We start from the raw sequence: 21,843 nt of genomic DNA, 5'->3' as shown, positions 1-21,843 counted from the left end.
AACAGTGCTTAACGTTGACGGTCGGGCTCACTTGCACGCACTGTCAAGGTAGCGTGTTTTTAGCATGCAACAGGTGATACTCCACTTGGGTCACATGCCATGTTTGACATCGCATAGGAGGACGCGGCGGAAGATTCCAGCTTGAGGCTGTCACTCTATGACTTTACAACCCAATGCAATTTAAACCTGACTGGTCATCATTCCTTACTGGGGAGGGAGGGGGTCTTTCTAGAAAGTGTAAAATGAACCTTATCTCATATCAAAACTCTAATGTGTTATTTTCTTTTTTCTGTTGCAGCTGCTTCAAGAAAGGGAATGGTGACGTGGGCGTGGGATTCGGTTTTTGTCCCGGCTACATGGAACGTGCGTACTCTCACTCGTGTAGGCTGCGTGCTTTTTGTGTGTGCTTGTTTTACTTTCTTTTTTTTTTTTTTTTTTTAAATAGTCTCTACTTCCTTTTTTCTTGGAGAGGACATTCATGCACCTCGAATTGGCCCTGCAGTGCACCGCACTGTGGTTTGAACGTGTTACAACTGTCACTATGCACTGCTTAAGGGGGGGAAGTCCAAACTATTCGAAGTATTTCCACCAAGGGAAATCGGTATATGTACTCTGTATATCAGTATCATTATATATTTCCATTTTTGCTGGGGTTTTATAAAAAAAAGTGCTTTTTTTTAGCCAATCAGTTTGCAGAAAAGAGGAGATGATTATACACTTTATTATTTTTTGCATTTCTTCTTCTCATCCTGGTCACAGCTTGAGAGTGAAAATGTTGAACGGATGAGCTCACAATACTGTCACAAGATCCACGTTACGCATGGAACATGTTCATTCATAAATAACCCCCCCCCCCCCCCATGCATGCCTCCATGCAGACATTGTCCAGTTCTTCATGCTGTCTATCACTTGGACTACCAGCATTGGGTCTTGCAGGTGTCATTCATTTCTTTCACTTTATGTTACAGCTAAGATGGTGTGACCTTCTTCTTACCTGCCCCCCCCCCCAGACCCGGTGAACACGGGTGAGTCATTCACACACTTCAGTAACTTGTCACCTGCCAACTGACGCTTCAAGTCATTTCTCTTTTTCGCTCAGAAGGAAACCACCAAGAGTTGACCCGGCAGACATGACGCCTCTTTAAATTATTATTATTATTCTTTTTAGGTGTTAGCATAACAACTTGGAAGAATCGGCGACTAGGCACGGGTCGGTTACCGCTTTAACGATATACCACGGTATGAAAGACGGGACGGTTGTGTGTCGTAGCGTTTCTACGACATGAGAGAAAGTGGGACATTCATCCCGGGAAATACTTTGAAACGTCCCGTGTCAATTCCTCGCAGTCGGAATCGGGCTTCCATGTGCCGCCGAAGCTTGTTCGCTGCCTCGTTAGCATTGAGCTTGACTGCTGCCGCCGTGCTGGGAGACAGGAGTGGAGGATAAGTGGTGTAAAGCGTTTATTCTCCACTGCAGTAACTGTTACATTTGTTCACTTCCTGCTTTCCTAATATAGTTTTTTTTTTGTTTTGTCATGTATCGCAGTACGGCGTGATATGACCATACAATGACATAATGGGTACCATAGTAAGTGTCAATATAGTGATATACGTATATAGCACATCATGACTGATTCAAGACTCTTTATTTATGATTTATTTAGAAATGTATTTGAAATACATATGTTCGATTTCCAAGCCTTTACATGGTTTAAAAACAGGCTGTTTTGACTTGACTTTTTATTTCAAAATAAGACATTTTTGACAGTGAAACCGTCAAACCGTGATATTTTGGCCAAGGTTATCAAACCGTCGGAATCTCGTATTGGCCCATGCCCAGTCTTAACTTTATCCGTAAAGCGCATTTCTATGTAGCTATCTACCCGTCTGTTTGTGTGCATAAGTATTATGGTATACACTATTGTCAAAAGTATTGGGACAGTTGTCGGCTCCAGCTTCTTCCCTGTTTGTTTACAGGCGGCGGCATCTTTCACACCACAACTTCTGTTCCAGCCCGTGTGTTTTTTTCACAGTCCAGAAATGAGACCCCCCCTGGCACCTCTCTATTGACTTCAGGTATGAATAGAAACACAGGTAGTTTGATTACATATATGTCATTGATGGGAAGCAGCACACCCTCAAAGTATCAAGTTCCTCTTAACACAAACCCAACTCCTTCATTCACAAAAGCTAATCTCTAAATAAGGAAGTGATACATTTTGCTGGAGGTCAGTCAGTCTATTGTGTGTGTGTGTGTGGGGGGGGCTTTAATTGCAGCTAGTCATTAAGTATGAGGGTGTCTTCATCAGCAAATCTTCAATTAAAGTAACTGCTCACATCGCCGGCCATTTAATCCCTTTATCTGTGCGCGCTAACATATACAGTATGTGTACATGTATGCATGCGCACGTCTGCACGTGACTGCTTCTTGTTATCTCGCCATCGAGTAATACAAGACAGCTGCGCTCGCTACATACTTATCTTTTTTTTTTTTCTTTTCTTCTTCTTCTTTCCACTATGCACCGAGGCGGAACGCTTCCCATAACTTCCCTGCAGCAGAGTCAAAACGAGGGTTTAAAAAGGAAAAAAAAGTTCGGACACGCAGCAGGTGAGCATCTGGCCGTGCGTTCCCAAGCTTTTTTTTTTTAAAAAAAAAAGTGGGAGGTCTGAGTGCTCACACGCCCAACAGCGGCAGCCTTGTCTTACCGCCCACACGTGGGAAAGCACTTTCCAGGAATCATGCCTCGCTGCTCTCCATGGCCAACAAGGCACTTTTCCTCCAGCCCAAAACCATCACGCAATATTTACCTTATGACCTTTTCTCCTAAAAGCAGAAGATGCTACGCTCCACACACCCAACTTTGTTAGCATCTCGGGCCGCTTCAGCTTAATACGGTACGGTTTGGAATGGTACGGTCACCTTTGATCAGATTACATAGATTACAATATTGGGACCTTGTTGGGACTATGTTACAGCTCCAATACAATTTTAGATGCTTAAAAAAACACGGGTTGACTTCATCCGCCCCGTTTCCCCGACCCAGAATAGCATCACAAAAGGCATGAAAAAGCAGGCTATTTCCAGCTACTGCTATTGGGGCACTTGCTGCAACTTGTGAGGCTTGCTATGATCTGTTGTACGAGAGATGAATATTCTTAGAATTTGTCCTTCGGATGTAAAAAAAAAAAAACTGTACATATTTCAACTTTTTACATCCAAGGTGTTTTTTTTTTTGCAAGCCATCTATGGGAGGCTCATAAAGAGGCGACGTTGGCTCGCCGCCTTCATTCCAGCCGGTGAAATATAGACTAGCTCCGCCCTCGGCTGCACTTTAGAGAGCGTTTCAGTATGACGAAACCTCACTGGAAGGCATCCCGCAGCTATGCGAGTCGGCGGTGCAGAATGGCTGTTCAAATTGATGGCCTCTCAAGTTTGTTTCACAAGACGTCACATGTAACGATGATGATGATAATAAATAGATTTTTTTGCTTATTGACACAAATGTAAAAAGAAGAATCAATCTAGCTGTCTTTTAACGCTTTTTAAGGCTACAAATTGACGTAAAGATGCTAAAAAGGGACTTGCTAACAGGTTTAGGGAAGCTCAGCTGACTTAAGGAGGAAGTAATAACAGAAATAGTCAGTTCCAGGGTCAAGTCAGAGCTGTTGTTTATTATACAACTTCCATTTACCGTTTGTTAAACACGTTAAAAATTGCCACTTATCGCTTTTTGAACTTTCATGGGAAAAATCGATGTACGAATTGTTCGATTTCAGCAGTATGGTTTCCAAACAGGAAGTTATCCTGCACTGAAGAGTAGCCTTTGCGACAATGCTAGTGCAAAGAGGTGCGCATAGAGGTGTTCAGGCTGGTCCACCCATGTTATGGACCTCTACGTTGGTGGATTTAGTGTTGCCGTAGCAACAACAAAAGTACCGTTCTCTTATGACAAGGCAGTGTAGCATCACGCCGGGGAAAAGACTTTCACGGTGACACAAAAGGTAACGTGTTCACGAAAGTCACGTCGATGGGAAGATTCCCCTTCGCAAAAGGCGACCCTTTCATATCCTCTCTTGTTCTCACTCGTGTTTTGTCTTTGACTCACTTCTCTTTACGGAGTTTAGCATTTAGCGTTTTGAGGTATTGTTTCAGCGGAAAGCCACCGCAAAAAAGCTTTTCTTGCCACCTCCTCATTCAGACTCATCTGAATTGCAAATAGACAAGCGGACTGAGAATTATTAATGACTCAGCCGTTTTCAACTGTTAAGGGGGGGAGGGCGGCGCTAAATAGGCAGCTAATACAAGTTAGACACATTAAAGGCTATGTAAGGTTATTTAAAGCACACGATACATATCTACTTATGAAATTAGCCATGAATAATATATTACTGTGGACTACTTTTTCTCAACTGGGGAGGGGCACGCAGGGAGGCAGAGGTGTGGAATCGAGTCACAAATAAACATTATCCTCATAAAATAAATGTTTTAATCTTAAATCTCAAATATATATTGATGGGACACAGCTAGCGTCCTGACACTAGCTAAAATGCTAACTGAGTAAACATTAAAAGTGACCCCTTATGCTAATTTTCGGCGCTTTGTATCAAATTGTGGACTCCTATACAGCAGCTGTACAACATAAAGCTTTCTAGATCTTCCAGATTCTGCACCTCTGTCTGCAGTGTTTTCACAGACTTCCTGCTTCTGAACCAAACTGTATTTTCCGGACTATAAGTCGCACTTTTTTTTCATAAGTTGGCTGTTCCTGTGACGCTGGACACCTTTTTATGTTTATTTTTCGTGTAGCTGTAGCATTATGTTAGCATATCTTACACCTATTCAGCCTGTTCTCTATTCTTTTATTGTTAGAACTTGCCTTCCAAGAGGACGTAATGTCGGTTTTGGTCATAAAATAAAATTTAAAAATGCGACTTATACTCCAGTACGACTTATATGTGTGTTTTTCTACCTAATTGTGCATTTTTGGCCTTGTGCGACTTATACTCCGGAGCGTCTTATAGTACAGAAAATACGGTACTCCCGGCCCTCCTCCGGTTACACCCACTCCGCTGTGATTGGTCACACTCCCAAGCGCTCCCGAGGACCCGCGTTTACCGAGTGCAAGCAACCTGGAGCCAACATAAGGATGTCCGGATGGCATCGACGTCTGTAGAATACAACATTGTAACAACATGGTGAAAATATTAGCATGGCGCCGAGCTAAAACTAATGACCAAAGCAGGACATGTATTCCTAAATTCTGTACGGAATATCGAATGCATTCTTGTGCAAAGCACGAGGAACGTGAGCGGAAGTTTGCGGTTCGGTCATTCCACTTCGGTCAATGACTCACGCGGCGTGAGAAACGCACATGATTTTTCCCTCCAAACATGACATCGCCGCACTTCGGTCCAGCCGTGTAATTAAATGAAAGGACAGACACGGCGGAGACGCATCAGAATGAAGCCGTCGCTCACGTGACGCGCCGTCTCGCGTCCAAAGACGAGAGCTATTGGATCAGAGGTTGTAATTTTCCGGCGGAATCTAATATAGAGGCTGTTGTCGGGGGTGACAGGGGGGGGCCCAGTATAGTTGTGGAGGCATCATCCCTCAAATGACAGGTCAGGCTGCGAGGAAGGAGAAAGCCACACAGAGTTCACGGAGTGTGCGGCGGGGCGACATGACAAAGGCCACGCCCTCCACCGCATACTTAAATCTGTGCGCCAAACAATTATTTTGTCTTTTTATTTGTACGCCATAAATAGTGTCGCTTTGGGTGGTTGTGGCGGCGAGGATCATGTGCTGCTGTGTGTGTGTGTGTGTGTGTGTGTGTATGGGGGGGTGGCGATGAAGGCGGCTCACACACCAAGTATGCATGGCGGCGATGGCGGCGGACGCAAATAGCTCCGCGCGGCTGCAGGCTTTCAGGCCGAGGGCCACCTCAGCTGATTCCTGACCTACTCCTCTGCTTCTCTGCTTGCAAACGTGACGAGGCTCTACTCTGCTAGGTGGGTCAAAGGTTACTTGCCCGACGGGTGAGGAGGGGTGCGCTCCTCAGCGAAAATATTGCAAGTTATCTGGACGGGGCGATAAGTGAGGAGATGTGAGAAGAAGACCCATCCATACATGCACACTCAGCCAGGCTTGATAATGAACAAGTGCCCTTGAAGCTTCATAAAAGAGAAGGCCCCCCCTGATAATTAGCATTGCGGCTTTTGAAATATTCATGCGAAGGGGGGCGGGGGGGGGCACCACCAATTCAGACCATGTGAGTATGCATGAAGCACCGGGCTTTAACCACGCTAACATGACATGTTTTAAACATGTTACCACCTCGTCTTCTGTCACGTGTCGTTCTTCACGCCTCCGGAGCCTCTTTTGTCTCCCCCAACCCGCCCGTCACTCTGTGGGGGGGAGAAAAAAAACATGGCAACGTCCCAAAAAGTGGTTGTCAGTAGTAGCCGACTCCCCGGGAAGTCAGCCAGGAGATAGCGATGAAACAATAGTTGGAGCGTTTGCCTCATAATAATCCCCGCTCTGATGTGCATGTGCGAAGAACATCAGCAGGATTTCGCCGTCTTTTCTTGTCCGTCATACTCGGGTGCTTTTATGATTGAATTAAAGGGATTGCAGGCAAAGTGTGCCTGCTTTACGAAGAGTGCGGACCCCATACGGCTACAAACGAACTGTACTCAAATTCAGTATGCTCTTTGTACCTTTATGCAGTCATTTTTCCGGCTGCTGTTTTACAAAGAACAGTGACACAGAAGGTGTTTAAATGCTATTTAAATTAGCAATTATTAGCATTACTTATTGAATAATGATGACAAAAACTTTTTTACATATTTTAACATGTATTTAAGAAAGGTTTAATATGAATCTTTAAAGTACTAAACTGTAGTGCAATACCACTTTGAACCACAGGAGGTGATAGTGAGTAAATTGCAACATTATCGTGTGTGTGAATGCAAATCTGTGGACTGTTCAAGCGCACTGCTGACATTTTTTTTTTTTTTTTACATTTTTCAGCTTGTCGTAGCAGCGCCATATCGGTCCAAAGATCACATATTTATGAGGTCTAATCTGGACAATTTATCTCTGAGCTGGCTAACTTTTTTTGTGTTTCTTGACAGCCTGTAGATAGAAGGGGGGGAGTTCATTCAAAGTGTAGAGGGAGGCAAAAAAAAAAAAAAAAACACCCGCAGGGGCTCTCAGGTAGCGCAGGTGTTGGTGCGCTCATCGGGAAAATGGTTGTCACCTCAGGTTAGAAGAGCAACACGCTGGATGAGGTATACCTACAATATCAATATAATCAATAGACCATGGTAGGTAGTGGGAGTCCTTTATAACATTAGAGCCCTCCAGGCATGAAATAACACCCCTAAAGTCACCCTTACACTCAAATTAACCAGTGGAGTAGACACAATAACAGAAAATAAGATAACAGACTCAGGCATTAGCATTGCAGGAGTTACTTGTTATTTTCCCGGACTGCTTACTTCCTTGTTTGGTTATTGCCTCATCAATGTATACTGAGTAGTGTAGAATACAACATATGTCTTTGAACGCGTCTTCTGAATGCCTTGTTATAATAACATATTGATAGTAAAAATGATGACTGTTATGTTTGGGAAAGCACACCTCTCCTCGGATCTGGCGGCGGCTTCACGTGGAAGCGCCCCCATGTGACATACCTTATTGACACGCGGCGTGGAGGCGGCTCCTATGTGATGATGGGGACCCTTGAACCTGAAGGGCGGGGCCATGGTAACGGCACCGCGGGGCCGAAGGGTTCAGCGTAGTTAATGTTCAAGCCGTTTGATCGGTGCCGAGAAGTGGCATTCCGTGAATTCCTCAGCAGGCTCGGGGAGACTATGGATGTCTCCACAGAAGACTCCTCGCACTCAACGTTCTTCTTCTTTTTGTTTTTCATACTCGGGCGAAGCACGGCGGGGATGAAACGCGGCTTTACGGGATTGTTAGCACTTTTTGATACAGTCGTTATTGTGGTCAAGTGTAATCGAGCAGATGACCTGTGTCCACTCCGTCAATCATTACACACCGTGACGACACTTTTGGGATCCTTTCCCCTTCACTTTTATGTCACGGCAACCCGCCGCATTGAACCGGTTGAGCAAGCGTCGCTCCTCTTATCTAACTCTTCCTACCTCCCGCCGCCCGAACATCACGCTGAAGTGACGTTTTGTAATTTGCTTAAAATGTCCGTCATGTGCTCGGGCCAGACGCCTGCGGCAGATGTCACCGCCGAGACCACCAATTTATCGGCCGCGGCGAATAATGCCGAGCCGTAAAATGCTGATTGATTGATTGTCGCTCCATTGTCGGCCCCGCTGCTGGCTTTAGGAGGCTTTAATGTAAGGGTGATTAACTAATGGAGGCGCCGTAGTAATAATCCCAGATAAGAGTCCCCCGCCACAATAAAACAGCCTTCACTTGTCCCGCGGATGCTTTGATAGCCTTTATCCAGACTCTCTTCAGCTGGCACACGTCAAGCCTTGAGGGCCATCAGTGTGGATGTAGACCAGACCTGGGACCCGGGGGTTTGTCTGGGGTCTGCATACAAAACAATAGGCTGAAGTGCGTGCCTACTCCACTCACTCGCCACTAACGATTTTTCCTTTGCCGAAAAGCGGGCCCGTTCCAAGTACCGGTTCTGGTGGAACTTGAGTATGCATGGCAAGAAATGGCCAAAAAAATAAAAAAAAATGGAGTGCTGTTTGTCACCATGAGGCTTCCATTTGGGGGATAAACTAAGGAAATTCATTCAATTAATTTAACTAATGTAATAAATTAATGTAATAAATTAATGTAATAAATTAATGTAATAAATTAATGTAATAAATTAATGTAATAAATTAATGTAATAAATTAATGCAATTAAATTAATGCAATTAAATTAATGCAATTAAATTAATGCAATTAAATTAATGCAATTAATTAATGCAATTAATTAATGTAATTAATTAATGTAATTAATTAATGTAATTAAATTAATGCAATTAATTAATACAATTAAATTAATGTAATTAATTTAATGTAATTAATTTAGTTAAATCATTAATTAATTTAATTAACTAAATTAATTTTAATACTGTCATTTTAATGATTATGACTTTTGCTTAATGAAATAATTTTTTTTAGCATTTGTTTATTAACTGTTTATTTTGTTTGTTTATTAATTGTTTATATAACAATTACAAAACTTTATCCTTTACATGAAGGATTTAGAATTTATTTTCTTTTTCTTTTTTGCATCAGTGTCCATGTGAGAAGACAGCAGATGAAGCCGCGATGAAAAACGACTGTTTGTGGAAGATGACAAGTGCTTATCACCCCCTACAGGACTGGAGCGGAACTGCATCACATGGTATGTTCATTTTTTAATTTTTTGCTATGTGTGAGTGTTTTTTTTTTTTCCCACAAAGTGAGTGTCGGCCTTCTGGTCACAAGTTGCGTTTGTCGGCAGCATGTGACGAAGAGTTCAAAGCGTATTTATTTTAGACCTGTAGACATTTAAAGGACAAACAAAAATCGTTCAAACGTGGTGGGGAAAAGATTCCGGAAATGTACAGAGTGGTTCCATTGTTTGCTCGGTAAGTCATGAGAGTGTTACTTTTACCTTGTGAGCGTGATGTTTGCCTGACATGAAAAGGTGTGTCTTCACCGACGTGGGCAGCACCCGGGGATGAAGAATTGACTTATGAGACAATTAATACAGCGAGGGCAGACCGTGATGATGGTCATTTCCAGGGGAAACGATCCCTCCTCAGTGTCAAAGACCAAATGGCTCGACAGCTTTTAACATGTCACCTCTGCTCTTTCACCATATGGGGCTCGTTGTTTCACACAAGGAAGGCTCCTTCCTTGCTCCACCGTCTACCTGAGTGTGACGGGACTGACTAAGCAGGAGGGGTGCAGGGCTTGTAGATTTGGGGGGGTTGGGGTTCAACAGCAGCGCTATAGTGGCATGAGGGGATTGCTGATATAATCCTCTTACTGTATGCTGTAATGGGGCGGGTAAACTTTGGCTAGACCTGACACACACACACACACACACACACACAGTATGACATGCTCTGTTCCCAGCATGCTTTTTATTTACTTTTACTGAAGATTGGACTGCAGCCTTTCAGGCCTTGGGCTACCTTTTTTTAACCTCCATGCTGCTTCCCGACTTAATAATTTCTTTGTTTTCCTACAGAAAGTCATGGAAATTTAATTATTGTTATTAAGTCATTATTAACTCATTCAATCACAGCCATTTTTCAAAATGTAGCCCCCTCAATATCGGCAATTTTAGACAATTTTGCCTGAAAAGTCACCTCTTTTTGCCTCTTGCGCTAAAATAAATATAAAAAATATATAAAATAAATATAATATAAAAATAATAATAATCATCTCTGTGTGGAGTTTGCATGGTTTTCTCCGGGTACTCCGGTTTTTCCTCCCACATTCCAAAAACATGCCAGGTTAATTAGCGACTCCAAATTGTCCATAGGTATGAATGTGAGTGTGAATGGTTGTTTGTCTATATGTGCCCTGTGATTGGCTGGCCACCAGTCCAGGGTGTACCCCGCCTCTCGCCCAAAGACAGCTGGGATAGGCTCCAGCACCCCCCGCGACCCTCGTGAGGATAAGCGGTGGAAAATGAATACATGAATGAATAATAATAATTAAAATAATATATATCTTTGGTATTGAATGAGTTAATAGCACAGACAACGTTTTAAGTAAGGCATATAAATATAGAGAGAAGTAAAGTACACTTTGTTACAACTGAAATACACACAAAAAAACATAGCCATATTGTACTGAGCAGCCAGGACAACCACGCCTCACCTGTTTTCATTATTACGAGGCTAAATTAGTGGTGTTATCACATAAAAGCCAAAGCAAAATCAAATTGAATGAGCCTGATCCAGAGTCAAGCATGGTGAAAACTTTATGAACTGTAACTGATAAAAGTGTGGACATTGACTCGTTGTTTATTCGAAACCAACAGCAGTCATGTTGTACTGAGCAGCCAGGACAGGGCTCATAATTTGAGCTAGAAGTCGCGTCAAGTTCTGTTTTATTCTCATCTTCACACTTCTACTACTACAGTACCACTGTACTGTAATTATTCCTCATGTTGAATAGCCACTAGGGGCGCCCTTGAGCAAGGAACATTGACGTCACAATGACAGCATGACGTTTTCCTCCCCGCGCCTCATTTGAAGGCGATCCTTCTCAGATCTTCACTGGGAAAATGTCCTCAGTGGATAATAATTCCAGGTGGGGGCATATGTGGAATGCTTCTGGAATGCTCATCTGCTTCTTGTTGCATTTTTGTGGCCTTCCAGCCCTACAGCATGAATGCAAAAAAAAAAAAAAAAAGCCACGTGTGTTTTTAGGCAAGGATTTGAGGCCGTGAAAGTGTGGGAAGACGACATGTCAGTAGCGTGAATATTTTTAGGAGCTGCAAAAGTCACCAAAAAAAATCCGCCGTGTTGCATTGCACGGTGCATTCCTGCGAAGTAGTGGGGGTGGTGGCATGGGGGGTGCTTCTTCTCCTGCAGTGGGTGGTTGCAACAGGGCCTATTTGAAGCAGCTGCCCAATTCTCACAGTAGCAATTTCAAGGACGCCAACATGAATTACACATAAGCGTCCACAGTTTTGCCGCCATCTCTCTCTCTCTCTCTGCCTAATCCGCACAATCCTGCCGCCGTCCTCGGCTAATTCGCTAAAAAAAGAAACTAACAAAAAAAAAATTAAAACGCCTCACTTGGAGAACATTCTCTTATCCTCTCAAAAAGCCTCCATTTATCTCTTCTATAAAACACTTTATTTTGCAAGAGCAATAATTAGGAGGCTTGTGGATTAAAAGCAATATGTTTGGCTGGGAGGTGCTGCTGCTTGCGATGATAAAGCCTCAATAAGCCCTTTTAAAGCCTCCTGTGCAGAAAACACTGCGTTCAGTGACACACACGCTGGCGCATTTGACGGAGATGACATATGCAGTCGTTCCCTTACACACATTCGAACCCGTACCGTGGCAAAACGGGACCGCATCGCTTGGTAGAAACATGCGCAGCTGTTTATGATTTATTTGATTTCAACACATCAAATTGTGTCATTTGGGGGCTGGGGTTACCGAATGAAATGTTGTGGTGTTCATCGTAGGCATGCATGAGTCCACCACAACCAGAACATCAGAGAGGCGTAATCTCGTGGAAATTGACGTCATGTGAATGCAGCAGTGGGGGGGGAAGTATTTCCCCCGGCACAAAAACCTCGCCCTGCCCCTGAACTAAACACGTCAAAACACTGGCAAAAGTTTGAAACGTGTGAATCGAAGCTAGCTGGGGTTAGCTTAGTTTAGCAGAGCATGCTAGGGCAGATTGTGTGTGTGTGTGACTCGATGCCTCCGCTGATGTCGTGCAAGTTCTGAATAAGCACGTTTATTCTTGCGCCCAGCTCGTTTTAACCGAAAGCAGACATTCTCAACACAATTTTCTGACCTTCAGAATAAGAGTACAGTTTGTCACATCTTTGTTTTTGTGTATCTGGAAGGGATTAACTATATTCATATTAATTCCTATGGGAAAAATGGCGTCGTTTTCTGGGCATTTTGTTTTTTACGGGACCCTTTTTGAAAACCGAGGTACTGCTGTATATGCACCCCCCCCAAAAAATCAATTTTTAGTCCGCTAAGGAGTGAACTCTGACATCACGCATGTTATTATTGAACAAAAACAATAACATATATACTGTATGTCACATAAACTAGCGTAAAGTTAGCGACACTAGCATAGCTACAGTGTGTGAGCGACAGTGCTAACATTACACTTGCGTTTTAACAGCAACTTCATGCTAGGTCAAACTTACATCTCCGACGTCTATAGGTGACTAACAGATAGTTGGCTGCATTTTAAGACGCGTAGTGAAGCCTGAGTTAGGAGGTTTTTCCTTCAAGTGAGATGTTTTTTGGTTCTCAAACAGTTCGAACATTATCAAAATGTCACTTTGACATCATTGAATGCACCTCTAATGCTAATTAGCATGTTTGAGACCATTTTTGTTTTGCTTTGGAAGCTTCCAGTGCGATATGTCCGACTTCCCAGCAGCATGGAAGGCACCATCAGCAACCCCTGGCCTGGCATGCACGTTAGAGTGTTTTTAGTCATTTGGAGGAGATTGTGGGCTGTGTGAACGAGCAGCCTGTGCGCCCGCGCTCCATCCTTCACCCTCCCTCTCTTATCCCACAAGGCCTCGCCGCCTCCCCCCCCCCCTCCACTGTTGGCGTTTTATCAGCGGCCGGGCCAGCTCGTCAGGGACACACGTGCCACGCTCCTGACACTGACCGCGGGTCATTGAAATGCAAACAGAGAACACACTAAACCAAATGGGGTCGAAGAGCGGCAAATATTTGGCCAAGATCCTTTTTTCCCCCCCTCTCTGTCTCTGATGGAGGCGGCCTGTTTTTACGGGCGGGTGGAACAAGGTTAGAGCAGATGGCCATTCTGATCACAGCACCTTCATTTGGACTGTCAAATAAAGCCAATACCTGCACCGGCCAGCCAATCTCCTCCTCATTAAAGATTGAAAGAGAGAGGTCACTATGACATCTGGCCTGCAGTGATCTCTCCTAAATGCAACGCTGTGTGAAATTAACACTTTGCACCAACGGGGAAAAGGAAGCGAGTGGGCTGGGATGTGACCGGTCAGCTTCCTAACTACAGGAGAGCAGCTCCCTCTATCTACCAAACACCTCCCTCCATATTGCTTCCTTCACATGATGGAAGAAAATGAAGCCGTGCAGACCACAGCACTAAAAAAAATTAGCAGTAATTGTTTAGCATCTTTTGTTAAGGCTAAATATTTGTCACGGTATCTGTGTGCACCCCATCTTGTGGTTGTACGTCCAAGGAAAACATTATTGCAAAGACTTTTAAAGTGCAATAAAAGCCACCTTTTGGAGAATTCTGACACTTTGAAAGCAATAAAACCTTCTTTACGAGCTGTTAAGAGGACTTAAACATGACATACACTCGGTATGCTAGTATGCAGAATAGCAATACTCACTTTTTCATTGGCAATTGGAGTAAATGTAATCAGTTTTAATCCCCTTTTACATTATTAGAGCCCTGTAGACATGAAATAACACCCCTATAGGTCACATTTACACTACTATTTTGCACATCTTACGATACTTTGCTCACCTTGGGCTGCAAGGACTTGAGACGGCCACTAGCTAGCAAGCTGGGGAGCTAACCAATTAGCATCAAATGTTCATTCATTCATTTTTTACCGCTTTTCCTCACGAGGGTCACAGCCAATCACAGGCCACATATAGACAAACAACCATTCACACTCACATTCATACCTATGGACAATTTGGAGTCTCCAATTAACCTAGCATGTTTTTGGAATGTGGGAGGAAAACCCACGCATGCACGGGGAGAACATGCAAACTCCACACAGAGATGGTTGAGCGTGCAATAATCAAATGTATTTCTTCTAAACTTTAACTTACCACTTCCACACAGAATGGGAGGAGAGCTTTTTTCCCCACTCTGTCATGTCGGACATGCCATAGCTGACTTCATGCAGTGTTAAGGTAATGTCTGAATATAACACATCGAGGGGGCGGTAAAGTGTATTCCCTGTTATATTTATTATATTATAATTTCCTATTAATCCAGCGTTTCATACGTTTTCTTCCATGGATGTTTGTGCCACATAGAAATGTGCAGCTTTCCAGATTGTAGCCCGCAAGCATGATTTGATTGGGTTTTTGTTTGTGAATATATGAAGACTTTTAGGAAAGATTAGGAAGGCAGTGACCTTTTTTTTTTATTATTTTCTCAGCAGAAAATAAACAAACCGAAGCAACAGCGCCATTGCTGGTTGCAGCTGTGTATTGCAGAATGAGAGCTGTTCTGTGTAGAAAGTGGGCTAATTGTCATGAATCACCTCAGACGTGCCAGGAAATGAAACCTAAATTCATTTTCTCATGGAACAGAGAGAGAAAGAAGACATCTTTTGTGTTTCATCTTTCTGGAACACATAGTCATAACATGCTTGACTACTCAATTGATTCAGTACTACAATGCGTATGATCGTTTTTATGTACTTTTTACGCCTTGAGCTGTGTTATGATGCTCCCTCCCTCAACTGGGAAATGATTGTTTTGACATTTATAGCCATCCTGCACGCACTTGTTTGCTCTTTGTTTTATTGACTGCCATTGATGACTCACTTTTTCCCCCCTGCTACTGTCCAAAGCCGTCTCGGTTACCGTGGCAACCTATAATCCCCACCATCCCACCCACCCAGGATGATGGATGGATAGATGGATGGAGGGGGGTAGTGCTTGTGACGCTGACGAGGCAGGAAGTGGATATATGTTGACATTCAGTCACAGCAAATATGATGAGTAACTGGGACAATTGAAGCCCTAAAGACAGTAAATAAACACTTTATACTTTCTATGATACATATAAGGATACCCGGCGGGAGATATTGTGGTTGTCTGCTACCGTGCCTCTCTGGGTCATAGTAACTTTTTTCTCGTACGAGCCAACCGCAACACACTCGAGGCCTCATCCTGTTGAGGTGCATTTCGCCGCCAGCCTCGAGGTTGTGTTGCCGAGTGATGCGAGGGAGGGCGGATGGAGGCGGAGGTGTTCAAACGCACACACACACACACACACACACACACACACAGGGACACACTCAAGCAGCCATTAGTATTAGAAATCAAAGCAGAGGGCGGCTGACTTTCCTTTTCTGCATGTGTAAAGTGGGAAAGAGGCAATTGGACTCTTCTTGTTTATTTTCTTCCAGTAAAAATATACCAAATTTTTATCATATACAAAAACATATACATATTTTTCCCAGGAAAAAAACCTAAATGCAATGAATTAATGTATTTTTTTCCATCATATAATATTAGACTGATATTTAGTATTTATATCCAAAAATATGTTTTTCTTTTTCTGCAAAAAAGAAAAAAGGGTAAAATGTATACATATTTTTCTTAATTTTCAGAAAAAAACCTAAATATTTAATTATTAATTTTTAATTTTCCCCATCATGTTATATTTAGATTTTTCTTCATAGCCAAAAATACAAATATGAAAAAAATGTTTTTTAACTTTAATATATTTTTGTCCATATCAAAATATTTTATCCATCCAATATGTAAAAATGATATATATTTTTTGTTTATGGAAAAAAGACTAAATGTGTATATTTTTATCTCTATCTCACAAAATCAATATTTTGGGGAATAAAATAGAAACAAATAGTATTATAGTAATCATAGCTGTATTAGATGATCTACTGTGTTGAGTAAAAATAAAGGGGTGGGGATGAGGGGAGGGGGGGGCACCTGAACATAAATGAGTGGTGTCAGCAACAGGAGGAGGAGGCGGCGTATTGCATTGCCTCCAGCACAAATCAATGCCGTTGAAGAGGTTAGCGGTCCTCATTTAACGAGCGTAAATAATAGAAAACGGTAACTCGCTGACATCGCATCCATATCGGGCCGTCACTCATCCTGAACCCGAGTAGGGAATAACGACGCCGTCGTTTGACCTCAGGCAGGTTGATGTTGGAAACGGGCGAAAGCAGCCGACAGAATGGTTAGCCCTCCCTGCTAATGCTTTAACTGGTTTGCCAGGCGCCGCGACAGGTGGTCCAGTTGTTCCCGTGAAAGGCCGATGGATGGACCACAGCGCAGCTTAGAACCTCCACCCTCCTCCAGACTGACTGCTGGGGAGCAGGTGGACGTCAGCTGCCCCCCATACATCACTGCGCTAACAGCTCCTTCTGCAGACAGTTGGTGGTGATGGTGGTGGATGGGAAGGGAAGGGGGGGGGGGTAACAGGAACACATCAAACTGCGATGAAATCAGTCGGCACCACAATGGACTCAGCTGCTGGAATAGGGCGCCAAACAGCTGGTGCCAAAAACAGAGAGCAGCACAAAGTGGGTTCTGTTTGGACTGGAGACGGGCCAAAAGCCAGGGAGCGCTAGAGTGAGGCGGAGGAGAGCGAGGAGGAGAGGGGGGGGGTTTGATGCCAACAGCAAAACAGAGAGGAAAGATGGTTATATAACCGAGGAGATGCTCTCCACTCCCTAATGATACGCCTCGTGTCGGAGGCTGCGACGTGAAACGCTGCGCTATAAAAAGACCGGGCCGGGATGAGGACTATTGTTTCAGGAGAAAAACCGCTCGCTGCTGTTCCAGGTTCTTCCTTGCCTCTGTCGCCAAAGTGCTTGCTTGGTTCAGTCAGCTTTTGAATGATGCTCTACTTTTATATGAGCACCAGACGCCGTTTACGTTTGCTGAGAGAAGAAGCGCTCGAAAAGGCTTTGCTACACATCTGAAAATAAGTCAACCGACAGACTTGGGAGCTGGAAGAAAAAATTGTCATTCATTCATTTTCTACCGCTTTTTCCTCACGAGGGTTGCGGGGGGTGCTGGAGCCTATGCCAGCTGTTTTTGGGCGAGAGGCGGGGTACACCCTGGACTGGTCACCAGCCAATCACAGGGCACATATAGACAAACAACCATTCACACTCACATTCATACCTATGGACAATTTAGAGTCGCCAATTAACCTATCATGTTTTTGGAATGTGGGAGGGAGCCTATCCCAGCTGTCTTCAGGCGAGAGGCGGGGTATACACCCTGGACTGGGGGCCAGCCAATCACAGGGCACATATAGACAAACAACCATTCACACTCACATTCATACCTATGGACAATTTAGAGTCGCCAATTAACCTAGCATGTTTTTGGACCCACGCATGCACGGGGAGAACATGCAAACTCCACACAGAGATGGCCGAGGGTGGAATTGAACTCAAGTCTCCTAGATGTGAGGTCTGCGTGCTAACCACTCGTCCGCCGTGCCGCCCAAAAAATTGTAATATTATAATTATATTGTTAAAGTTGTAGTACGTGTTAGAATGAAGATAGATAGACTAAAGAATAAAGTAAATTTTATTCTCAAAACCGCCCTAATACTCGTCGTTTATATCTCGATGTTGGGTTTTATCCGCTGTATTGGGACACTGAAGTCCTCGATGGTGACGTTTGAACCCAAAGGACCTTATCATGCGCATCAGGGTCTTCCCTAAACTGTTCCCAAAGAGCCGTAAACATGCAATGTCTTGCTTAGAATGGGTTATTTTCTGCATCAATGGCGGTCCGTGTCCCTGGAAAGACTGTATGGATTCGTGCTCAGCCACCAAAAGCATAGACATGCCTCAACTTGTTCCCTTTAATGAGAATTGGGGGGGGGGGGTTCCTTCTCGCCTCCTTCCCTTACTTATCCTTGGAGGTGGCGAGGATGCGAGAAACTGAACCAGACATGCTGAATCAGCGGAATCATCAGTGAGAGGCTACACGACAACATACTTCATGTCTCTTATCAGTCGCATAGACATGATGATAACATAATAATATCATATATATATATATTGTATATAATCCATAACGGGGCTCTAAGGGGCTGTACATCCTAAATCAAAGCAAACATTCCAAGCTCCTGGCATCTACTTAACACCTTCTCTCCTTGCAGGACTTCATTAGCAATCACAGCAGCACTCAAATCAACTTGATGTTCCCTCTTCTTTTTTTTTCTTTCAGAGGGCATAAAACACTCTAATGGACGCCGCCGCCTCTTGTCGGCCAGACGCACTTTGAATTTAAATCAATGGTGGGACAGAGTGAGGAAGAAAAAAACATAGTATATTAAAGCTACTGTACTTGTGTGTGTATAGCTTGGTGTTCTGGGTATTATATCAAAAGGTTACACAATGAAGGGAATATAATAATTGATAAATTTAGTATGGAATTTAGATTTAGTCTTTTAATTTACAGTCAATGTCCAATGAAACGCATGTATATTGTGCAAAGAATAATCCTAATCACATTTTTAGGTGTGACATTATGGATGTTCGATAATTATCGGCATCAAAATGTGATATCGGTATCGGAGTTTATCCCGATCATGAAAAAAATGAAAAAAATGCTGTATACAACACATGTGTTATGTCATGTTCCACATATCGGTATTGGAAATTTTCAGGAAAAAAGCCAATATCAGACATCCCTAGTAATGACAATTAGTTGGAATTACCTTTTTTATGTACCGTTTCTCCAAAATTATGCAAAAACATATTTTTTAGAAATAATAATTTATGCAAATTATTGTATGAGGCCACAATTTGGTAATGGTCATTGTTTTATTTCATTTGAACGTGCATCAGATTACAATTGAATGCATCACATAATCAGTTCACAGTTCCACATGTCCAAAAAGAGTAGGAAGAAGCAAAGCTTACATTTGTTCACTTCCTGCTTTCCATAATACAGTTTAAGGGTTTTTTTGTCTTCATTTTTTTTTAAATGCATTGATTTATTAATGTAAATATATTAATATTGTTACTATCATTATTACTGCATATAAATCTGATGTGTTTACACTTTGACATGTCAGGAAGTAGCAGTATTTTTTTAATATATGTGACTTTTCCAGTCAATAAAGAAGCCTTTAATAGCTAATAGCCGTCCTATTATAATGATGGATAGGTCAATACAAACATTCACCAGTTGCCAGTCCCAGTGTCTTTTCGAAAGTTTCCACTGGGCAAAGTGAAGCCCCCCATATCAGGGCCCGGAGAAGGTTCCCCTTGTGTGTTCCTTGGGTTGTCCTACAATGGCGTCTTTGTGTCACGGCCCCCGCGTCCAGAGGCCACGCACTACTTGACATGGCTGTAAATCTGTTTGGCGACTAATCTGCCACTACCTACCAGCTGCTCTCTTGGCACCGGCCGGGGCCAACATTCCCGTTGCCGTGGCGATGACCAGCCATGCCAGTCACACAGAAGGGCCTGGCGCCTCGCCCGGTCGGGCGCCGTGTGCGGTGAGCGCCGTGCCCGGGCTCGGCGTGTGCCTTGCCTGCACGGCGAGTATTATTAGAAAGTGTGAGCGGGCGGCGGGCTCTTGGTGAACTGCCATCGCCAGCTGTGTGGCGGTCTGAGACCGTTAAGTGGATCAGCGCCGTGCGTGAACACGAAGCTCGGCCAATAGTGTGCAGCATCGTGGGACGTTAAGGGTTACCTGGTTCATAAACAATATTGCATTTTTTGTCATTTTTTGCTGTTTTGTTCCTCATTTTTTTACACGCACAGCCATTGTTGTAGGGAGAATTTCTTTTTAAACTACAGTTAAACCCACTGGATCTGCTGGGGCACTGCCTCACCTGCCCCACTAGCAAATTAACCACTACACAACCTTTTGAGCTGAATTTAAAGCTACGGTACACGGAAGAAAATGTTTTCTAGCCAATATTGTGTTTCCTGGTTATGTCACATTTGAACAGATACTTGTTGCTAGGCAGCTTTTGTGACACTGATGATTCCATGATGACAAAAATGACAACAAAAACAATACTTTACTTATATATTATATTATGTTATATTTCTTCAATGGAATGGCTCTGCAATAAGTATTAGACTTTCTAGTGGGGCCCTCCAGTGTACGGGGGCTGCAAAGGAGGATGTGGTTCTCGGTTACCGCGGAAACCAGGTGAAAGCATGCACCGCGTGCGTGCTCCGGCGGGTGACGTGTTTGATTCCGTGACGTCTGGCGGCGTGGCAACAGTGAGAGGCCGCCTTGAGGGGGAGGAATGATGACATTTGGACCCTGAAAGGGAGGGAAACATTCAAAACAACCTGGAGTTTCCTTTTTAAAAAGCTTTTGTTAGTCATCACAACATCTTTAGCACCTTTTAATGTAACACCCAGTCGATTTAAAAACAAAAAACAAAAAAAAACACCTAAATACAACATGACTGAAGATTTTCCAGTTCTTTTAAACTATAATAAGTCTATTAGATGCCGCTATTCACTCTCAGCAGGTATCACCCAGGATGAGCGCCTTAAGCCGCTTTAAACACAAATATGTCCTCCGACATGGTGGTCAAAAGATCCGCGGGAGGCTTCTCCACCTCTGGATGGGAAAAACGAGGGGGAGTGATGACGTACAAAACAACTGCAAGATGTCGCAATCTGATGAGGTTCCAATGCAAAGCTCTATCAAAACGTATAAAGCGCAATGGTACATTGGAAATTCAACATGGCGGGTGCCAAATGTAGCCAGAAGGGCATCTCGTCATCTGAAACAGAAATTGTTGTAACATGAAATTTGTATCAATAACAGTGATTGGGATTGGTATTATGTTTGTTAAAACGCTGAATTTTTGATGCAGGTATTGTATGGGTGCATTTCTACCTAAGGTTTTAGATCAGGGGTCTCAAACTCAATTTACTTGGGGGCCACTGGAGCTCGGGTCTGGGTGAGACTGGGCCGCATCAAACGCATTTATTAAAAACAAAAAAAATTTAAAAACTTCGCTTTGGTTCCAATTTTCTACAAGAAAAGCTCTGATAAAACTTAAATAGCCAAAAACTTACCACTTCCACACGGATAGGGAGGATAACTATTATCAGTTATTTAACCTTTAACATGAACATTAATCAAACGTAACAATTTTTTCTGGGTACATGATACCATACAGCATCCATATCAAACTTGCGCGGGCCGCACTAACATTAAACTTTCATATCAAGGCGGGGGCCTCAAACTAGTGTCCTGCGGGCCACATTTGGCCCGCGGGCCGCGTGTTTGAGACCACTGTTTTAGATACAATAATTGCAATTGGTGGTCAAAAGGTTTCTCCAGGTCTGAATGACGAATTGATGGGGGAAAGACTGGAGAAGAAAGGGCAAAAAAGCCAACAAAGATATCCAATACAAAATC

General features: G+C 43.3%; 1 protein-coding gene across 3 annotated transcripts in view; it reads left to right on the top strand.

Annotated features, from left to right (window-relative positions):
• The window catches only part of LOC131109127 (uncharacterized), a 50,778-nt gene that overhangs the window by 8,833 nt on the left and 20,102 nt on the right, over positions 1-21,843 (top strand). For 2 of the 3 annotated variants that reach the window (XR_013627805.1, XM_078792389.1), the window contains exons 2-6: positions 299-363; positions 969-1,025; positions 1,978-2,076; positions 2,528-2,608; positions 9,281-9,389. The gene's annotated coding sequence lies outside the window, so the exon portion shown is untranslated. The other variant, XM_078792388.1, reaches the window with a different exon arrangement.

The sequence above is a fragment of the Doryrhamphus excisus genome, linkage group LG7 (genome assembly GCF_037039965.1).
Source record: "Doryrhamphus excisus strain RoL-2023G ecotype Guam linkage group LG7, RoL_Dexc_Guam_v1.1, whole genome shotgun sequence".
NCBI lineage: Eukaryota > Metazoa > Chordata > Actinopteri > Syngnathiformes > Syngnathidae > Doryrhamphus > Doryrhamphus excisus.
The sequence above is the reverse complement of the archived record's forward strand: the minus strand, read 5'-3'. Positions and strand labels throughout refer to the sequence as shown.